At 44.8% G+C, this 21,082-nt stretch overlaps 1 protein-coding gene across 2 annotated transcripts in view; it reads right to left on the bottom strand.

Moving 5' to 3' along the window:
- cep128 (centrosomal protein 128) overlaps positions 1-16,425 on the bottom strand; it is a 428,165-nt gene extending 411,740 nt beyond the window's left edge. For both annotated transcript variants that reach the window (XM_086002651.1, XM_086002652.1), the window contains exon 1: positions 16,303-16,425. The gene's annotated coding sequence lies outside the window, so the exon portion shown is untranslated. The remainder of the gene's footprint in view (positions 1-16,302) is intronic.
- Between the last annotated feature and the right edge of the window lie 4,657 nt (positions 16,426-21,082).

Here is a 21,082-nt window from a genome sequence, read left to right as displayed (position 1 = left end):
GGGGGGTACTTAAAAAAGAAATTAGGAGAGCGAAGAGGGGGCATGAAAAAACACTGGCGGGCAAAATAAAGGAAAATCCCAAAGGTGTTTTGTAAGTATATTAAAGGGCAAGAGGATAACCAGGGAAAGAGTAGGGACCAAAGTGGCAATCTTTGTCGAGAGCCGGAAGATGTAGGTGAGGTTTTAAATGAATATTTTGCATCTGTGTTCACTATGGAGAAGGACGATGTAGGCATAGAAATCAGGCAGAGGGATTGTGATATACTTGAACAAATTAGTATTGAGAGGGAGGAGGTACTAGCGGTTTTAGCGGGCTTAAAAGTGGATAACTCCCCAGGCCCAGACGAGATCTATCCCAGACTGCTGTGTGAGGCAAGGAAGGGGATTGCAGGGGCTCTGACATAAATTTTCAGAACCTCTCTGGCCACAGGGGAGGTGCCAGAGGACTGCAGAACAGCTAATGTAGTACCATTGTTCAAGAAGGGTAGTAGGGATAAACCAAGGAATTATAGGCCAGTGAGCCTAACATCAATGGTAGGGAAATTATTGGGAAAACATTCTGAGGGACAGAATTAGTCTCCACTTGGAGAGGCAAGGATTAATCAAGGATAGTCAGCATGGCTTTGTCAGGGGGAGATCATGTCTAACCAATTTGATTGAATTTTTCGAGGGGGTGTCTAGGTGTGTGATGAGGGTAGTGCAGTTGATGTAGTCTACCTGGACTTCAGTAGGGCTTTTGACAAAGTCCCGCATGGGAGACTGGTCAAGAAGGTAAGAAAGAGCCCATGGGATCCAGGGCAATTTGGCACATTGGATCCAAAATTGGCTTAGTGGCAGGAGGCAGAGGGTGATGGTCGAAGGTTGTTTTTAAGTGACTGGAAGCCTGTGTCCAGTGGTGTACCGCAGGGATTGGTGCTGGGTCCTTTGCTGTTTGTAGTGTACATTAATGATTTAGATATGAATGTAGGAGGTATGATCAGTAAGTTCGCAGATGACACGAAAATTGGTGGAGTGGCAAATAGCGAGGAGGGAAGCCTCAGGCTACAGGACGATATACAGGAAACTTTGGTTTATCCGGAGGTTGTATGTCTGGAATACTCGATCTAACGGCAAAAATCAGGAGTCGTTTTCTATACGTTTTTTTAGATCTCGTTTTTTTTTTTCCCCCCAGTCAGGCACTGCAAGGTCTGTAGCTATAGCAACAGCTTCAGCTAGAGACGCTTGCAGCTGCAGCCGACTCTTTAGAAGCTGTTGCTAAGCAACAGTGTTTGTTGTCAGATACGGAGATGAAAACCTTCGTATCCTTCAACATTAACTGTATGTCCGGCAGTTTTGATAGATCGGCAACACGCCGGTCCCGTCTATCACAAAGTTTCCTGTAGATGGGTTGGTTAGATGGGCAGAACAGTGGCAAATGGAATTTACCCTGAAAAGTGTTTGGTGATGCCTTTTGGGAGGACTAACAAGGCAAGGGAATACACAATAAATGGTAGGAACCTAGGACGGACAGAGGATCAGAGGGACCTTGGTGTGCATGTACATTGATCCCTGAAGGCAGCAGCACAAGTAGATAAGGTGGTTAAAAAGGCATATGGGATACTTATATTCTATGCCTCGGCGAATGAAGGCAAGAACAGGGAGGTTATGGAGCTGTACAAAACGCTAGTTAGGCCACAGCTGGAATACTATGTGCAGTTCTGGTCGCCACACTATAAGAAGGATGTGATTGCATTAGAGAGGGTGCAGAGGAGATTCACCAGGATGTTATTGGGCTGGAGCGCTTCAGCTATGGAGAGAGACTGGACAGGCTGGGGTTGTTTTCCTTAGAGCAGAGAAGGCTGAGGGGGGACCTGATTGAGGTGTACAAAATTATATGGGGCATAGATAGGGTAGATAGAAAGGAACTTTTCCCCTTAGTAGAGGAGTCAATAACCAGGGGGCATAGTGTCAAGATAAAGGGCAGGAGGTTTAGAGGGGATTTGAGGAAAATCTTTTTCACCCAGAGGGTGGTTAGAATCTGGAACTCACTGCCTGAAAGGGTGGTAGAGGCAGGAACCCTCAACATTCAAGAAGCATTTAGATGAGCACTTGAAACGCCATAGCATACAAGGCTATGGACCAAGTGCTGGAAAATGGTTTTAGAATAGACAGGACTTTATGGCCGGCGCGGACACGATGGGCCGAAGGGCCTCTTTCTGTGCTGTATAACTCTATGAGCAGGATTTTCATTGAGCCATGGAGGCGGGATTGGAGGCATGTGGGGGATTAAAATCTTGAAATCGGGGGGGCACGAACCCATCCCGGCCCCAACCCACCTCCATGCCAGTTTCAAAGGAGGCGGGTACCCGACCCGCGCTGGGACCCGCCTCCGAGGCGGGAAGGGGATTAGTGCCAATTAACTGCCTGTTAACAAGTAGTTAACAGGCAGTTTTTAGCCTAATCCCTATTTTTATTGAAGTGTGGGATTCCTGACAGCGCCAAACCAATGCCAAGTTAGCGAGGTGGGCCGTCGGGCTGAAGGGCTTGGAGGGGTCGAGATGTCCGGTGTTCAGGTGAGTGATGGGTGCATGAGTGCAGAGGTAAGTGTGTTTGGTGTGTGTAAATTGTTTAAAGAAGTTTTACTTACATGTACTTACTTTTACAGCCTTCCTTCCTTCAGGTCTCGGGAGTCCCTCATCTCACTGGCACAGAAAGCAGAATGGCCGCCAGCTGTCAAAATCTGCAGCATTCAGCTTTCTATTCCGGAGAGATCTCAATCATCCTGCGAGGAAGGAATTAACCTGGAGTATAGACTGTCAGTGTTTGACAGCTTCAAAACGCTGATATTTCATCTGTCAAAAGATCTTGACAGATGAAATGTCTGTCTGTGACGTCACCTGTTGCCGGGTGGCCCTTAATTGGCCTGCTGAGCCCGCTGGGCGGGCTCAACAAGGTCAATCAAGAGAAAATCACATGGGTTGGCCACAACTCAATGGAGGCGGGACTACAACCCCAAAAGTTGTAGTCCCGCCTCCTACACGCCTCCTCAATGAAAATCCAGCTATGAATGAAATGCAAGGAAAGTCCTCATGCCCAGAAGAGAATGCTGTTGAAAAAGTGGAAGACGATGAAAATTGAAAATCTGCTAGTACTATGGAGTAAGCTGGTGTATTTTGACCTCTCATGGCACTGCACACGGGGTGTCAAGGCCAAGTGAGTCCTTTAGGTGAAGTGCGGTTGTAGGTCAGGGGAGAATTGGACTGGGGCATGTAGACACAATTCAGTCCCGATTTTGAAGTCATACTTTCTGTCCTTGGTTTTGTATTGCCATTATAAATTCCCATGTCCACATTTATAATGGAGCCTGCCAATCTTGACTCTCTGTAATTGCACACACCCATCATTAATGGCACTGCAGCACCTCCACTGGCAGGAAGATGTAATTACAGCATGACAAGTTTACATAGGCAGTTTCCATTATAAATGTGGACAGTTATTTATAATAGGAAAAGTAGACAAGGAGTGCAGAGAGAAGCAAGACTTTTATATACTATAGATACAAGAACTCACTAGCTGATCTCCTGTGGCAGTGCTCATATGTAGTCTGGGTCATGGTTGTAAAGTATAACTGCTAATTGGACCCATCCCCACAAATCGATGGCGTGTTCACCATGCATATTTTACCCATTTGTACTATGCAGTGAGCAGTCAAAGGCGTCACTGGTCGCCATTCAAAAAAAGGGACTAGAATTTTTGGGGGAAGATTTTTTTTTATATAAAAGAGGAGCCAAGAGGAGCAAGAGTGCTCCTCATAACTCCGCAAAGATTCTAGGGCCCCACCCCCCAAATCACTACGGCCGAGCCAGCTCACCGTAGGAGCCCGCTGATTTCTCACCCTCCCACAACCAACGAGCAGCAGCAGCCCATTTCTATTATTCTAAGAGCCAAATTTCAAGGCTTAGGTTATGCAGATGTGGGGGTAGGGTTGCAAAATTCTGGGAATTTTTAAAAGAGGAAACTTTCCATGGGAATTTTCGGGAATTGAATTTTTTTGCACACTGATGGTTTTTGTCTCTGACCCTTATATTATCTTCGTCATCAAAATAGACATACTGTTCCATACAAATAAAAACAGGCTTTCAAAACTTTATTTAGGTTATAATTTTGAACTTTATTGAACCCCCACAAAAAGACCCATCTAAAATAAAATAAGAGCATCAGCTTATTTAGCCTGTAATTTGTCCTTATTTTGTCCCCTTGAGTCTTCTACTCATTAGTCTTCTGAGTCTTCTACTCCTCATTGCTCCTCCTGATTTTCTGACTCTGGCTCGGACGTGTCCATTTCCTTCTCTGCGTCAGTGTCTAGCTGTGTGGTGGACACTTCTGTATCTGGCTCAATAAGTTGTAGGTTCGCCCGGATAGCCACCAGTTTCTCCACTCTCGTTAATCAGCCTGTTGCGCACCTTTGTATGCGTATTCCCAAAAAGTGACCAGTTTCGTTCAGAGGCCGCTGATGAAGGTGGGATTTGGAGCATCACCGATGCAATAGGTGACAGGGCCTCAGATGCACAAAGTCCCTTCCACCAGGTATGTGCACTGATATGCTTGCATGATTCCCATATCCCATTCCAAAGACCTTGCTTGGTAGAGAACTTTGCCAGACTTCCCAGAACTTTGCCCACATCCAGATTGAGATGGTGTGAGAGGGTAGAAATCACACTGTAAGCGCCGTTGATCTGTTCTCCAGAAAGTATTGGTCTCCCAACATGCTTTGGGTCCAGCATGTATGCTGCAGCATGAATCGGCTTGACACAAAATTCTTGACGCGTCTGTATGAATTGAACAATTGCCTTCTCCTCTGCTTTGAGCAGCAGGGATGTGGGTAGGGCAATGCTGATTTGTCCTTTTAAATCAGTAAAAAGCCTGAGAACATCTGACAAGACAGCGTCATCTCCTTCAATCTGAGCAATTGCAGATGCTATTGGTGAGAGTAGTTTAAGGTTGCTAACCACTCTCTCCCAAAACACATCATCCAGCAGTATTTTCTTGATGGTGGTTTCCATATCCCCAAACTCGGATATTGCCATTTCTTGCAGCGACTCCTTACCCTCCAGAAGGCTGTTGTACATTATGACAACACCACCCCATCTAGTGTTGTTGGGCAGCTTCAGTGTGATGTTCTTGTTCTTTGTCATTTGCTTGGAGTTGTAGGTTGCTGCAACTACCTGTTTTCCCCTGACATACTTAACAACTTGCTTGGCTCTCTTGTACAGTGCTTCCATGGTTCTCAAACCCATGATGTCCTTGAGGAGCAGGTTAAGCCCATGAGCTGCGCACCCAATAGACGTAATATGAGGGTAGGCCTCCTCCACTTGAGCCCAAGCAGCCTTCATATTCGCAGCATTGTCAGTAACTACTGCAAAGACCTTTTGTGATCCAAGATCGTTGATGACCGCTTTCAGCTCATCAGCAATGTATGTGCCTGTTGTCCTTCGTGTCTGTGCTCTTGAAGAACACTGGGAGAGGAGTGGAGACGATGTAGTTTATGATGCCCTCCCCTCGTACATTTGACCACCCATCTGAGAAAACTGCAACACAGTCTGCCATCGCTATCGTTTCTTTGAGCTTTCCTTGGACTGTTATACTCAGCCTCCAGCAAATAAGTAGACAAAGCATGTCTGATGGGAGGACAGTATACAGGGTGAATAACATTGAAAAATCTCTTCCAGTACACATTGGCGGTGAGCATGAGGGGTGAGCCTGTTGCATATACAGCTCGAGCAAGGCACTCATCTGCATTCTTCTGGCTATGGTTATCCATTGTATCAAAGAACCTTCCAAGTGGGCCAGGAGTTGCTGATAAGGAGCCTGATGCTGAATGAGAACCATCATCTTCTTGAATGGAAGCAGAGGAACTCTGGGCTGACTGCTGTGAGCTTTGAGTGAAGTTGTTGCATTTGGATAAATGCTGCTGCATCTTTGTGGCATTCTTTACATATGGCTTTCTACAGTGTTTGCACATGTACACAGTCTTTCCATCTTTAATGCCTGGGGTAAAATGCTTCCACACATCCGACGGTAAACGTGGCATTGTTCTATGCAGAGAAATAAAGGGCATTCATCTCTGTCGAACTGCGGTCGATCAGCACGATTGCAACAGGGTGAGTACATTTTTGCTGATGCTCCATGTGATGGAAGCATGACCTGTACACACACGACGCTACATCACCAATAGTGTATTATTTTGTATATTTTAAATTGAAGGACAACAGAGTTCAACAAGTAACTGGTTTATTTGGTATAAAGTCTGATTTACTTACTGCATCATCACAACATCAGCAGAAAACAAAATGACTTCCCTCAGGACCCCTAACCTGGATCTTAAAAAAACTATAGCAGTCTTACAGATGCCTGCAGGCCAATCACAATTCGATATGCAAATATTACAAATAGAGGGAGCTAATCGCTCATCCACCCAATCAGGACACATTTGTTCACAGTCACACACAAAACTTGTAATTATTAAAACAAGCCAAGTAAGAAGATAAACATATATTGATTAAGAAATTCCTTAATAATTAAGATTCCATCTCTGTTAGTAATTTTAAAGAGAGGACCTGTGGAAAAAAAAGAAATACAAAAAAAAACAATATTATGCTAGCATGTGCTTCTTTGGGCAAAATTCCCCAAATTCCCCAAGCTAAAACTTCCCGTGGAAAACTTTGCAACCCTATGTGGGGGTCAACCTAGTCATTGTGATATATTTTAGGACATCTACAAGGTGTCATTTTTTTGTCCCACTTGTGCTTAATTAGCATGACAATTGAACTAATTACAGTGTAGTCGATGAGCTTGGGTTGCTACCAAAAGTCAAGCAAGACAATTTGTCTTGATTCGTGCTAGATCAAATCACGGCATCCTCTGTTTTCAAAATAAGTATGTCAAGTTGATCTAAATTAAGTGCATGAGAGATGCTGAAATAGATCGACGCACACACGTGTCAAGTGATACGCAGTAGTCAAAGTCCTTGAACACCGCTCTAACTACTGAAAACACACAAGGAACATCTTCTGCAATTTCCCTCCCTCTCGGCACAAAGTTGTCACAATTATCCAAAACATAAATAGGGATAACATTTCTCATACACAACGACACAAAACAGGAGAGGGCTCAGTTAAGGTTTAATGAACAAAATGCCTTTAATAAATAATCACCAGAAGATAAACACCAATTTATCATATCACCTTTACAACTTAAGTACTTTAAGATACTTTTCAGGTTACCATCATCATTGCTTTTCTTTCTTCAGTCCGATTCTTGTAGAACACATTTTACATCATATAGGTGAGCCTGTTACAGGAAACTCTATTATCCGGCACCAACGGGACTGGCGTGGTGCCGGTTTATCAAAGTCCGGATTACAGAGAGGTATCGTTAAAAGGTACGAGAGCTCCGTACACAGCAACAAATCCAGGCTTCCCTGTTGCTTAGCAACATCTGCAGGAACTCCGGCCATAGACCAAGCGTCCCTGTTGCTTAGCAACAGGTGCAGGAACCCCGGTTACACAGCCACAGATCCAGGAACGGCCACTAATATGAAGTAAAACTTACCTGAACCTACTCCTGAATTTTGCCGGTTAACAGAGATTTCCGGTTATGTAGGTGCCGGTTAAGAGTTTCCTGTATCTGATTAACGTACTCAGACTAAAGGCCACACTACTACTAAATCCCAGTGATCATCCTCCCCTTGAGGTTTTCTTTAAACTACTCTTTTTGATTTAAAACCCAAAGATACTTTTTACTTTCCTGACTAATAATCAACTCCTCTCACTTAAGGGCATTTCCTAATGTCTAACTTTGCAACATTTTCCTCAGTCTTCCTGGTCCAATTCTTCAGTTACAAAGAACTCTTCAAGTGGCCTACTTTCCCTTTAATTAGGGCCCTTGGCAGACTTACTGCTCCATACACCTCTGGGCCGGGCTATGCTGTGTTGACCAAACTGGGACTAAATGCCTTATTCTCTATTTTTCTTGCTTCCCAGCTAAAGGGAGAAGGGCATGCTCTTACAAGGTATGGCTACCCAAGCATTTGTGAAACAGATGAAAGGGCTTTATTAAACCAGCACTTTTACTAAGACTATTATTCCCTTTTCTCCCACTGCCCACAGCTGTACAATTGAAACCAGGAGCTTACTGTGTGGGGATTGCCGATGCAGAACAATTACCATCGTTCCATGGTGCACCGTGTCGGAACATGGATTGTGACTGTGGCCCTTAACAAAGGTGCAATGCTGCAAGTTTTTGATTTTCTTAGTTTGTTTCAATTCAATCCTTCACTGTAACTTTGCTTGATTAGGTTCCAGTCTCATTGGCCGTACAATGTGTTCATTCTGTCTGCAATAACTCCTCTGATTTAGTTTGTCCATTTAACTTTTCCTCCTCGTGCACTCTCCTCTACTGCACACTTCTGTAATTTTTGAGTGGATCTTTCTCTTATAGTTTCACTCTAATCTATAAACATGCCTTATTTTTCTTTTCTGAGTATGTAAAACAAATCAGTGAGAGATACAATGGTTAATAAGACCAAAAATGCCACAGGCTCACTTTTATCCTATTTTAAATTAGGTTTAAGGTGCTCAGGCTGCCTCCCACCACTTGGGCACAGAGTACAACTCCAGTGCAGGGCCAAGCCTAGTTTAATGAGTGCTCAGAGATCACCTAGACAGGCACATTATATACTTGCTGCCAGGTCCTTTTTAAAGCTTTGGTAAAGAAAGGGATGCTCCAGCCCACACATCCTAAGTTTACTGGCCAGAAAGCTGAGCTCTGACTACACTGAACACTGTAGTATGAGAGACATGAACAGACTCTCTTGCATAACAATGTATGGCCTCTGGTTATTGCCATAGAAATCAGAGCAAACAAATAACTATTTAAAAAAATTGTTACTCCACATTATAATCTCTGGCAGTAGACATGTAGGAACACAGTGATGCAAACTGCTGTACACGGTAGGGACACAGATAATCCCAACGCAACCAACATCTGATATACTAAAGAAAAGTGGCAGTCATACAAACACAGCATAAACAGATATTAATTTAAACTATAATACAACATCCAATTACACACAGCTCTACTGAACAGGAAGGTTATTTCAACTCTCCGTATGTACATTCACCAGTGGACTAGAATCGTAGAATGGTTACAACACAGGAGGCCATTCGGCCCATCGAGCCCGTGCCAGCTCTCTGCAAGAGCACTTCAGCTAGTCCCACTTCCCCACTCTTTCCCTGTAGCCCTGCAAATTTTTTTCCCTGTAGGTACTTATCCAATTCCCTTTTGAAAGCCACGATCGAGTCCGCCTCCACCACCCTCTCAGGCAGTGCATTCCAGATCCTAACCACTCGCTGCGTAAAAATTTTTTCCCTCATGTCGCCTTTGGTTCTTCTGTCAATCACCTTGAATCTGTGTCCTCTGATTCTCGACTGTTCTGCCAATGGGGACAGTTTCTCTCTATCTACTGTCTAGACCCCTCATGATTTTGAGCACCTCTCTCAAATATCCTCTCAAACTTCTCTGCTCTAAGGTGAACAACCCCAGCCTCTCTAGTCTACCACGTAACTGAAGTCCCTCATCCATGGAACCATTCTTGTAAATCTTTTCTGCACCCTCTCTAAGGCCTTCACATCCTTCCTAAAAGTACTCCAGTTCAGGTCGAACCAATGTTTTATAAAGATTCATCATAGCTTCCTTGCTTTTGTACTCTATGCCTCCATGTATGAAGCCCAGTATCCCGAAATGCTTTTTTAACCGCTGTCTCACCATATACCCCCAGGTCTCTCTGTTCACGCACCCCCCTTTAGGATTGTACCCTTTAGTTTATATTGCCACTCCTTGTTCTTCCTGCCAACATGTATCACTATGCGAGTGAACTTTAAGACATGACTATACTGAATCTTAGGAACATATTACAACAGTTAAAATCAATCAATATTGGTACCAAGAACGACCGCAACTCTCAGCTCGATCAATTTACTGCAAAATAAAAACAATCCCTACAAATTTCTGAATATATTGTTAAAAATAAGTACTGTGATTTCAGGATATGACGTCAACTCAGGGTTCAAATTGTTAGATTAAATAAATCCTGACACGATTAAAAGATTGTAACCTTATAGTCATTTTCAATTATCATTACTCATTATATGCACACCCACCCACACGGCAGTTCCAATTAATTACATTTCTGGAACGGTAGCACAGTGGTTATGTTACTGAACTAGTAATCCAGTGGGCTGGGACTAATGATCCAGAGACACAAGTTCAAATCCTATCGCGGCAGCTTCCCCCAATTTAAATTCAGTTAATTAAACAAATCTGGAATAAAAAGCTAGTGTCAGTAATGGTGACCATGAAACTATCGGATTGTTGTAAAAACCCATCTGGTTCACTAATGTCCTTTAGGGAAGGAAATCTGCCGCCCGTACCCAGTCTGGCCTATATGTGACTCCAGACCCACAGCAATTTGGTTCACTCTTAGCTGCCCTCTAAAATGGCCTAGCGAGTCACTCAGTTGTACAAGGCGGCTCACCACCACCTTCTCAAGGGCAATTAGGGATGGGCAACAAATGCTGGCATTGCCGGCGATGCCCACATCCAATGAACAAATATTTAAAAAATAATCTCATTTGGTAATCACAATCCATTGGCATACAAAATTAACCATACGATGCATTAGTACCATAACCGGAAACAACATCTCCAACTCGAATTGCTGCAATTCTGAACACCACACTTTAGGAAGGATGTCAAGACCTTGGAGAGAGTGCAGAGGAGATTTACTCAAATGTTACGAGGAATGAGGGACTTGAGTTATGTGGAGAGACTAGAGAAGCGTGGGATTGTTCGCCTCAGAGCAGAGACGGTCAAGGGGAAATTTAAGAGGTATTGAAAATTATGATCCTTATTTACTCTATCAAAACCTGTTTCCACTGGCAGGAAGGTCAGTAACCAGAGGACATAGATTTAAGATCATTGGTAAAAGAACGAGAGGGGAGATGAGAAGAAACTTTTCTACGCTGGGAGTTGTTACAATCTGGAATGCACTGCCTGAAAGGGTGGTTGAAGCAGATTCAAAAGTAACTTTCAAAAGGGGAATTGGATGTCTACTTGAAAAAGGAAAAATGTGCAGGGCTATGGGGAAAGAGCAGGGGTGTTGAAAGAGCCGGTATCGGCACAATGTGCTGAATGGACTCTTTCTGTGCTGTACAATTCTATCCTGGATAGATCAGAGAATTGGGCTGATGAATGGCACTCGCCATTTAATGTGGGCAAATGAAAAGGAAAAGGATAATAAACAGTGCCAATATAAACTAAATGGTATTATTCTACACGACACAAGAGACAGATTTCGGTACACTGGAGGATAGATCATTGAAGCAGCGCAATGCGCAGCAGCTGTAAAGACAGCAAATAAGATCTTTGGCTGTACAGCCAGAGGAAAAGAGAACGAATTTCGGGAAGTGATTCTGAATTTGTGCAGAGAGCTGGTCTGGCCCCCCACATGGAGTATTCTTTATATGTCAACGACAACTGGGTATGGGAGAGGATGCAGCAACTAAAATGGATAGCGGGAATTAGACATCTGATTTCGGAGCAGAGGCTGCAGAAGCCGGGAATATTTACACTGAAGAGAAGGCTCAAGGGTGATCTTTAGGTAGAACAGAAACAAGCCATTCAGCCCCAACTGGTCTACGCCGGTGTTTATGCTCCACACGAGCCTCCTCCCATCCCCTTTCATCGAACCCTATCAACATCATCTTCTATTCCTTTCTCCTTAAATGCATCTACGCCATTCTCCTCAACCGCTTCATATAATAGCAAGTTACACATTCTTATCACTCTCGAGCCTAGGCAAAGAAGTTTCTCCTGAATTCCCTAGTGGACTTATTGGACTATCTTGTAGAAAGAAAGACTTGCATTTATATAGCACCTTTCACGACCACTGGACGTCTCAAAGCGCTTTACAGCCAATGAAGTACTTTTTGAAGTGTAGTCACTGTTGTAATGTAGGAAACGCAGCAGACAATTTGCGCACAGCAAGCTCCCACAAACAGCAATGTGATAATGACCAGATAATCTGTTTTTTGTTACGTGGATTGAGGGATCAATATTGGTCAGGACACCGGGGATTACTCCCCTGCTCTTCTTCGAAATAGTGCCATGGAATCTTTTACGTCCACCTGAGAGAGCAGCGAGGCCCCGGTTTAACGTCTCAACCGGACGGCACCTCCGACAGTGCAGCGCTCCCTCAGTACTGCACTGGACTGTCAGCCTAGATTTTGTGCTCAGGTCTCTGGAGTGGGACTTGAACCCATAACCTTCTGACTCAGAGGTGAGGGTGCTGCCCACTGAGCCACAGCTGACAAAGTTTTCAAGATCCTCAAGGGCATTAAGACATCAATATGTTTAACAGTCACAGATCCAACAAAGAGGGATTAGCTTCAATTTATAAGAGGGTGAAAATACAGTTTTGATTTAACTTCTTTCACAGTAGATTGTTAATAGATGAATGGGGCAGATTATCTCCGCAAGTTCAGAGAGAGCGGATATGTACCTGGAGAAAAATGAAAGGGGCAAGACAAATATTTCCTAGACATTGGGACCAGCCAAATGGACCTCAATGGTCATTGTACCTTCCAATGTTCCTATATTGGACAACAGCCTAGTAACAATGCAGTTACATTCATCCCGAGTAAAACACGTGTGATATTGAGCTAAGTAATGCTATAGAAAAAAATACACGTTTTGATAATACAAACTTTGCTATCATCTATTTCATGGTAATGCTTAAATACCCAGTGTAGTCCACAAATAAGGAATGTTTCCATTGCTCACTCAGGACAATTACTTCAGATCCATTCGGTCATCCTCATTCACAGGTTAAAATGCTGCTATTCCCCTTTCTGGATTTAGAAATTCAGAGGAATTCACAAAGTTTAATGGATTTTATTGGCATATCTTCCAAATGTTCTAATCTGACCAAATAAGACAGAAGCACAGGAATTACAGCATAAGAGTAGGCCATTCAACCCATTACATCTGTGCTAGCCCTTCAAACTGGAGCGACCTTCTTGAATCCCATTTCCCCGCTCTTTCCCTACCCATTCTTTTCAAATACTTGTATCCAATTCTCTGCCTCAATAACCTCACCGTGACAAAGCGCGCGCTACGCTCTAATAATCCTGTGTGGAAAAAAAAAAATCTAACTTTTTTTTCTCCCGATGATCTTGAGGTTATGCCCCTTGTTATTAATTTCCCAACAACTAGAAACAATCTTTTATTATTTACGCTGTCAAAATCTTCCATAATTTTGCAGATCCCTGTTAAGAGTCCCCTTTAATTTTGTTTCTTTCAGTGTAAAAAGCCCCACATTTTTCTTCATAACTATAACCCCTCAGCACTGGACAATCTTCACTGTAATCTTGCCATGGCTCTAGTATCATTCCTATTATTCTATATCCTATTATTCTACACGCAATACTCCACTAGTGAGAGCTGGGCGAGTTGTCAGGACCAACTGCAAGTAAAACCACCCATTTGGGTGCGGTTGTTTGCCGTGAAGTGGTGGTACCTTTCGGGCTCACCCCACACACCCCTCCTCTTTTTGTCTCTTCATCAATCTTACAGCCAAGAATATTTTAGTTCCCAGTCCAACCTCAACTGAAGCCAAGTTTTGATCGAGGCGACAACATCATATCCTTCCATGCTAATTAGTGACTGGTTGCAGATTTTATTCTTAATGCTTTGTGTATTCACAAATAAAAGACTCAACTCTGACCCATTAATACTCCTCAGTAACCTTTTTTCTCATTTCCTTCACTATTATTCTTAAATTCTTCCATCTTCCTTAAGGTACATCGCTTCATAAGCACAGCTTTCCCCCCCACCCCCACACAAGTTCTTTAATGCTAGACTACTTTGCCCCTTCATTGGGCTCATCATTAACTCCTCCACATGTGCTCTAAAGCAAGTCTCTTCATCCACCTCAACTTTACTAGTATATAAACTCTCACCCACAGCTCCATCTATTGCTAGTGCCAGGATATTCCGTCCAATTCCTTTCAGGTAGCTCATCGCATTCCCTGTGCAAGAACCGTCCTTCAGTCCCACCAATGTTGTGCGTTCCCACACGGACCGACTGAACGCTCATCCAATCCTAACAAGGAGCATGCTCCTTGATGTCTTACTCCCTGGTACTAAGGAGCAACTAAGTACTGGAATTCAAGTTGTACCCAGGGAAACACCTGCCCATCTTCTTGATGACCAACATTCCCAGAAGAAATAGCCATGGTTCAGTTGGCAGCACTCTAGCCTCCGAGTCAGAAGTCCCACTCCAGAGACTTGAGCACAAAAATCTAGGCTGGCACTCCAGCACAGTACTGAGGGAGTGCTGCACTGTCAGAGGTGCCATCTTTTGACAGACAATAAAGCGAGGACCCACCTGCTCTCTCAGGTGGACATGCAAAATCTCATGGCACAATTTGAAGAGCGGAGTTATTAAGCGGAGTTATCCCCGGTGTCCTGGCCAACAATTACCCCTCAACCAATCACTAAAACAGATTATCTGATCATTATCACATTGCTGTTTGTAGGAGCTTGCTGTGTGGAAATTGGCTGCCGTGATTTCCTACATTACAAGAGTGACTAACTTAAAAAAAAAAAAAAGCACTTCCTGGGCTGTAAAGCGCTTTGAGACGTCCTGGAGGTAGTGAAAGGCGCTACAGAAATGCAAATTCTTTCTTTTATTCAACCCAGAGAATTTAGGGACAGGTTTACAATAGCAAAGGCTGGTGGAGCCCCCAAGCGGGCACTGCTCGAGTCTAAGAAAGAAAAAGACTTGTATTTATATCGCACCTCTCCCGACCTCAGGACGTCACAAAGCACTTCACAACCAATGAAGTACTTTTGAAGTGTAGTCACTGTTGTAATGTAGGAAACGTAGCAGCCAATTCGCACACAGCAAGCTCCCACAAACAGCAACGTGATAATGACCAGATAATCTGTTTTAGTGATATATATTGACCAGGACACCGGGGAGAATTCCCTGCTCTTCTTCAAAATAGTGCTGTGAGATATTTTACATCCACCTGAGAGAGCAGACAGGGCCTTACGTCTCATCCGAAAGACGGCACCTTCGACAATGTAGCACTCCCTCAGTACGGCACTGGGAGTGTCAGCCTAGATTTTGTGCTCAAGTCTCTGGAGTTGGATTTGAAACCACAACCTTCTGACTCCGAGGCGAGAGAGCTACCCACTGAGCCACGGCTGACACTCCCAGTGCAGTATTGAGGGAGTGCCGCACCGTCAGAGTTTTCAAGATCGTCAAGGGCATAAAACATCAATATGTTTAACAGTCACAGATTCAACAAAAGAGCTTTAATTTATAAGAGGGTGAAAATACAGTTTTGATTTAACTTCTCTCACAGTAGATTGCTAACTTATGAACGGGGCAGATTATCTCCGCCAATTCGAGAGAGAGCGGATATGCGCCCGAGAGAGCAGACAGGGACCTCGATTTACCGTCTCATCCGAAAGACGGCACCTTCGACAATGCAGCACTCCCTCAGCACTGCGCTGGGAGCGTCAGCCTAAATGTTTGCACTCAAGTCTCTGGAGTGGGACGTGAACCTACAACCTTCAGCTGTGGTGGCTCAGCTGGTAGCACTCTCGCCTCTGAGTCAGAAGGTTGTGGGTTCAAGTTCCACTCCAGGGACCTGAACACATAAAGCTAGGCTGACACTCACAGTGCAGTGCTGAGGGAAGTGTTGCACTGTCGGAGATGCCGTTAAACCGAGGTCCAGTCTGCCCTCTCAGGTGAACGTAAAAGATCCCACGGGCACTATTTCGAAAAAGAACAGTGGAGTTATCCCAGGTGTCCTGGGCCAATATTTATCCCTCAAACCAACATAACAAAAAACACAGACGATCTGGTCATTATGACATTGCTGTTTGTGGGAGCTTGCTGTGTGCAATTTGGCTGCCGCGTTTCCCCACATTGCAACAGTGACTGCCCTTCAAAAAAGTACTTCATTGGCTGTAAAGAGCTTTGAGACGTCCGGTGGTCGTGAAAGGCGCTACATAAATGCAAGTCTTTCTTTCTTAAAAACAACACACAAGAGGACGAGGCTGCTCTACCTCCCCTCACGGCCTGGCACTGCCCCGACAGGGCAGGGAGTGAGCGAGTACCGTTATTATTTTTATATTTATAATTATATCCCTTAACCGTCGTGAGAGGTTATACATTGAAGCGGCCGTTACCTTCAAGTGGCCGCAAAGAGCCATCGTGCCAGTGCCAGTGCCAGCCGCCCGTCCTCAGCCATCACCAACCGCCCATTGCCCCCGGGACGCCGCGGCCCGGAGCCGCTATGGCAACTTGAAATGGCCGCCTTCAGCCCGGGGCCGAGGACCCCCACACCGCCGCCCCCTGGGAAATGTAGTTCCCCCGCCCCCGCCGTGAGCGCCTGAGGAGAGGAGGAGCAACTACAAGTCCCAGAAGGCATGGCGGTCGGCGAGCGGCGCCCTTCGCAGGTGTCCCGCTTTGGTGCCTGCTCGGAAATTGCGCCAAACGTCCCGCCTCTCTCCAACACATAACACACAGCGAGAGAGGCGCCAGTGTGCAGCAGTAGAGCGCTAACTGTCACAGAGTTGGCAACCCTTCAAGAGCCAGCAAACCGTTCCTTGCCTTTTATGTTTACTTTAACAGGTGTTTGCTTTTTAAATTAAAACTTTCGGCCACAAATTTTGATTGTTTTTTAAATAAATATGCACAATGTCCCCATTTTAAACAAGTTAAACTTTCAGCAACAAATGTAAACTTTTTTATACACAATGTCCAAATTTTAAACAAATTAAACTTTCAGCAACAAATGTAAACTTTTTTATGCACAATGTACACATTTTAAACAAGTTAAACTTTCAGCAACAAATGTAAACTTTTTTATACACAATGTACACATTTTAAACAAGTTAAACTTTCAGCAACAAATGTAAACTTTTTTATACACAATGTACACATTTTAAACAAGTTAAACTTTCAGCAACAAATGTAAACTTTTTTATACACAATGTCCAAACAACAAATTTAGATTTTTTTATATACAAATGTAAACAAGTTAAACTTTCAGCAACAATTTTAGTTTTTTTTTATATAGGCACAATGTACACATTTTAAACAATGGCATATTTACAGACAATACATTTAGATTTGTTTATTATTACAAATTTTTTCTGAATTATGATGTGATTTCAATATCTGAAAATGAGTATTTTTCTAAATTATCACATTGCTGTTTGTGGGAGCTTGCTGTGCACAAATTGGCTGCTGCGTTTCCTACATTACAACAGTGACTACACCTCAAAAAGTACCTCAATGGCTGTAAAGCGCTTTGGGACGACTGGTAGTCATGAAAGGCGCTGTAGAAATTCAAGTCTTTTAAATTCTTCAATATTATTGCATTTATCCTCGGAACATGGTGTTCCAAAACACAGACAAGAATACAATTTTGAATTTAAAAAAGTACAAAACAGAATCAATGAAACAGTAAACCAAGAAGTGCAATACAAATTAAAATGTTTGCATGAACCAGAACTAAAAAAATTTTATTTGTTTATGGGATGTGGCCATCGCTGGCAACACCAGCATTTATTGCCCATCCCTAATTTCCCTTGAGAAGTTGGTGGTGAGCCGTCTTCTTGAAGCACTGCATTCCGTGTGGTGAAGGTACTCCCACAGCACTGTTAGGGAGGGAGTTCCAGGATTTTGACCCAGCGACGATGAAGGATCGGCGATATATTTCCAAGTCAGGATGGTGTGTGACTTGGAGGGGAACTTACATCATACTCTTCAAAATGGTTATCAATAATTTACTATTTGCAAGGATTAAATCTTATTTCAGATTCTGCACAGTAATTACAATTATCTTCTGTCAATTTATTAACATTTCTGTGGAATTTGTTCATTCATAAATTTATTTTAGACAACATAGGCTAGGCACTACCACAAAGGTGGAACTGCACAGGGGGTTGGTGGGGACGTGGAGGAGGTATAAATAGACATGTTACTTACTCCTCCCTATTTTTTTTGACATGGGTTTTATTCCCCCGCCTTCCCCAAAAAATCAGAATTGCCTGTCACTTCTGTCCACAAGATCACTAGGAGGCTGCTCAGCTGGGTAGGTATCAGTGCAATTGTCCTGATGTGTTTCCCCCACCCCACCATTGTTTATACATGGTAGCACCCAAGCTCCAATGTGATCCCCACCTATCCACTAAAATAGTCATCTAGTTTAAAATCTATATCTAAGCATCTTCTCTATAGTGTACATCTACTGTATTATCTGATCTATTACCCCAAATTCACTTTAATTTGCTGAAACCCTCATCCACGCCTTTATTACCTCTAGACTTGACTATTCCAATGCACTCCTGGCTGGCCTCCCACATTCCACCCTACGCAAACTTGAGGTCATCCAAAACTCGGCTGCCCATGTCCTAACTTGCACCAAGTCCCATTCACACATCACCCCTGTGCTCGCTGACCTACATTGGCTCCCGGTTAAGCAGCGCCTCGATTTCAAAATTCTCATCCTTGTTTTCAAATCCCTCCATGGCCTCGTCCCCTTCCTATCTCTGTAATCTTCTCCAGCCCCACAACCCCCCAAGATATCTCTGCTGCTCTAATTCTGCCCTCTTGAGCATCCTTCTGTTGCCTAGGCCCTAAGCTCTGGAATTCCCTGCCGAAACCTCTCCGCCTCACTACCTCTCTTTCCTCCTTTAAGATGCTCCTTAATACCTACCTCTTCAACCAAGCTTTTGGTCACCTGCCCTAATTAATCCTTATGTGGCTCGGTGTCAAATTTGTTGTCTTAAAATACTCCTGTGCAGCGCCTTGGGACGTTTTACTACATTAAAGGCGCTATATAAATACAAGTTGTTGTTGTTAATTTAGTGTCTCATTTGTCACATGGTTTATCATTTTAAAGCCATAGAGGTGCTTATATGGGAGATTGTCAAAATAAGTCTTTGCATGAAACCATACATGACTTGCAGGGCAAACCCGCAATCAACACAGCAGGTGTAGGCTGCTTTTCAGTTTGAATTGGGCCTTTGAAGAGAAAAGTTTATGGCCTAGAAATTCAGTTGGCTGCGCCAGCCGTTAGCGCCTTAGGAGGAGTAGATGTCGGGCGCTAGGTGGGTAGCGCCCGGGCGCAGCGTGAACTGCGCCTCACCCCAACTTCACCAGAGATTTAGCGCCGGCGTAAAGTCTTTGCGCGCGCTCAGCTGCGCGCGCAGATCATGACGTCATTTCCTCGTGCAACGCCCTTTGTGCGCCCCCAACCGGAACTTCAGTCGCGACGCCCCATTGTGCACCTGGCGCCCCTAGCGACTGTTAAGTGGAACGGTGCTCAGCCGATGCGGGGCGCGGGGGGCGCAAATTAAAGGGCACTCATCCTGCAATATAAAAGGCTGCCATTTTGCAGCACACCTTCTTGCGAAACGGATCTTTGGAGAGAGACCAAGGTAGATAGCTTTCTGCTTTGGCCCAACACTCGGACAGGTACTTCTGGCTTCAGGCCACAGCTTTCAAAAAGTTTTTGCCTTCATTGACATCTCACTGTTTGCCAGCATATTATGGGGGCTGCAATGGGTGTCAACGCTGGCTTTCTCAATTACATCCAAAGGGTTCACAGACGCCGTGAGAGAGTGGCAGCCCTGGTTAGACGGAGAGGGGGCAACAGGCGTCGGCAAAGGAGGCCTTACCCACCCAGGGTATACCGCCAGCAGTTCTCCTATCTCAACATGTCTGAGGAGCAGTGTGTTTGGAGGCTGCGATTCAGAAGGGAGGTGGTCACAGAGATCTGCCAGCTGCTTGCCGTTGATCTGCAGCCACAGCTGAGGAGCAGGACGTCTCTGTCGGTGGCAGTGAAGGTGACGGTGGCTCTCAACTTTTATGCCACCGGCTCCTTCCAATCCGCTACTGGGGACATTGCCAACATCTCCCAGTTCGCCGTGCATTGCTGCATCCGCCAGGTGACCAATGCCCTTTTCAAAAGGAGACGTCAGTTCATCTCCTTCTCCATGGCCCTTGACAAGCAGCAACAGCATGCAATGGGCTTTGCAGCATTCGCGGGCTTCCCCATGGTGCAGGGCGCCATTGACTGCACGCATGTGGCTTTGCGGGCACCTCTGGAGAATGCCGAGGATTACCGCAACCGGAAGGGCTACCATTCGCTGAACGTACAGCTGGTGTGTGACCACAGGCAGCTCATCCTAGCTGTCAATGCCCGATTTCCAGGCGGCAGCCACGATGCCTTCATCCTGCGACAGACTTCTGTGGCAGACATGTTCCAGGCACAGCCTCGCCCACGAGGATGGCTTATCGGGGACAAAGGCTATCCTTTGTGTACCTGGCTGATGACCCCGCTCCCTGCGCCCAGCACCCCTGCTGAAGAGCGATACAACGAGAGCCATCAAGCGACCAGGAACATCATCGAACAAACAATCGGCGTCCTGAAGCAACGGTTCCGCTGTCTCGATCGTTCCGGTGGAGCCCTGCAGTATTCTCCGGAGCGAGTCTCCCATTTCGTGGTCGTTTGCTGCATGCTGCACAACCTGGCTATCCGCAGGACTCAGCCACTGCCACCACAGATTGGAGGACCACCTCAGGAGGAGGAGCAGGAGGAGGAGGAGGAGGACCAGCACAGGAGGGAGGCACAAAGTGCAAGGGCCGCCCGTCGCCGGCTTATTGAACGTCGGTTCTAGGCCCCCTCTCAGGGACTGGCTTGTGCCAATGTCAGCAGATGAATGTAGCCGCTCCACAAGCCCTCAGCCGAGCAGGGCAACCAGGACTTAACCAAAAAACCATGCACACTGCAATTTAACAACAAAAATTTATTGAAAACCTCTGCCCTTCCCACATTACATGCTCATGTGGAGAAGCCCCCTTGTAGTGGCGCTTCTTAGTTTCCAAACAGGCAGGCCACTGGGCTGTGGGGCTTTTAACATCGAGTAGACGCGTGTCGAAATAAAACGTTCCCAA

Source organism: Somniosus microcephalus, chromosome 12 (assembly GCF_052327205.1).
Source record: "Somniosus microcephalus isolate GS21.2 chromosome 12, FLI_Smic_1.0, whole genome shotgun sequence".
Lineage (NCBI taxonomy): Eukaryota > Metazoa > Chordata > Chondrichthyes > Squaliformes > Somniosidae > Somniosus > Somniosus microcephalus.
This window is presented reverse-complemented; position numbering and strand designations above follow the sequence as displayed.